Source organism: Wasmannia auropunctata, unplaced genomic scaffold, assembly GCF_000956235.1.
Source record: "Wasmannia auropunctata unplaced genomic scaffold, wasmannia.A_1.0 LD336099.1, whole genome shotgun sequence".
NCBI lineage: Eukaryota > Metazoa > Arthropoda > Insecta > Hymenoptera > Formicidae > Wasmannia > Wasmannia auropunctata.
In genome coordinates, this window is record NW_012026791.1 from 1,753,330 (window position 1) to 1,754,585 (window position 1,256).

Here is a 1,256-nt window from a genome sequence, read left to right on the forward strand (position 1 = left end):
AAGTCAGTTAAGACAGCCGAGGAGAGGGGCAAAACGACGCCTGAAGATAGGCAACCGGCCGTCTTTTCGGTCGAGACAGCGACTCGCGATAATAACGTTTAAACGCGGGCAACATGTTGTATTCAGATTGTATCATTTGCGTTATATTCTTTATATTAGTATTTTATTATGTTCTATTTTTAATGCGCGAGATACAGGATATAATTGATCTAATAATGATCTAATCAAATAAGAAACTCCAAATATTTTATGTTGTAAAGTCCCGCTAGGGCAACGTATTATGTTATATTATTATAAGTATGCATGAGTGAGAGTGAAAAATGAATAAATACCGATAAGACATAATTACTGATTGTTGAAACTTATAACTTTCCTCGTGATCCTCAAAAAAGATAAGTTAAAGTAAAAGAGCCATGAAAAGGCTACAAGAATGATAAAATAGATTAAAAATGCATTTCAGCCACAAGAGACATAATAATTGTCAGTTTAAGTTTATTTCAAAGCATTCAAGCCACGAGCTTTCGATTGTTTAATCAGCATTATATTTTCAGTGATTAAAGCCACGAGCTTTCAAGTAAAATCAGTTTGGCGATAAAAGTCGCATATTTCTTAGTTTCAAATAATTTGAGCCACGAGCTCCGTCAAAGATAATAATTAATTCATTTTGAGTAAATTCAGCCACGAGCTTCGTGGAAATAAAGAATCTCATCGTTAAAAGTTAATAAAAGATCGATTTAGCCACAAGGCTGTAAAGGTATTACATTTCATGAGTTTCTCGCATGAGCGATAAAAAATAGCCATGAGATTCGTGTCTGACGTTAAAGAGATAATTTCGACGATAATTAGCCACAAAGAGGCAATATTTAGTTTATTCCGTTAATTGCGGTAATCAGAAGGCATAATTAGCCACAAGAATGTATTATTGCGCAATAGTGCCATAAGAGCCGTTAGAAAATGCCTAGTAGTAAGATGATGTCAGATCACGCCACGAAGACCGTTATCAAAGATAGAAAGAGAGGATCCGATCACGAGGAAGGGAGAGCGAGCTTGTTTGTCTCGCGAATCGAGCCGAGAGTGGGGATACTATATAAGGCGAGCTCCCGCCCGGCAACAACGAGTGGTCCTTCGGAACCGAAAAAGTCAGCATCCACGCTACTCTCGAAGGCTATCCCGGCGCGACGTTAATCAAGTTCCGCGTCGTAATTAACGAATTACGTGGCCGTTTAACAACGCTTTCGATAAATAATAGATCGGGC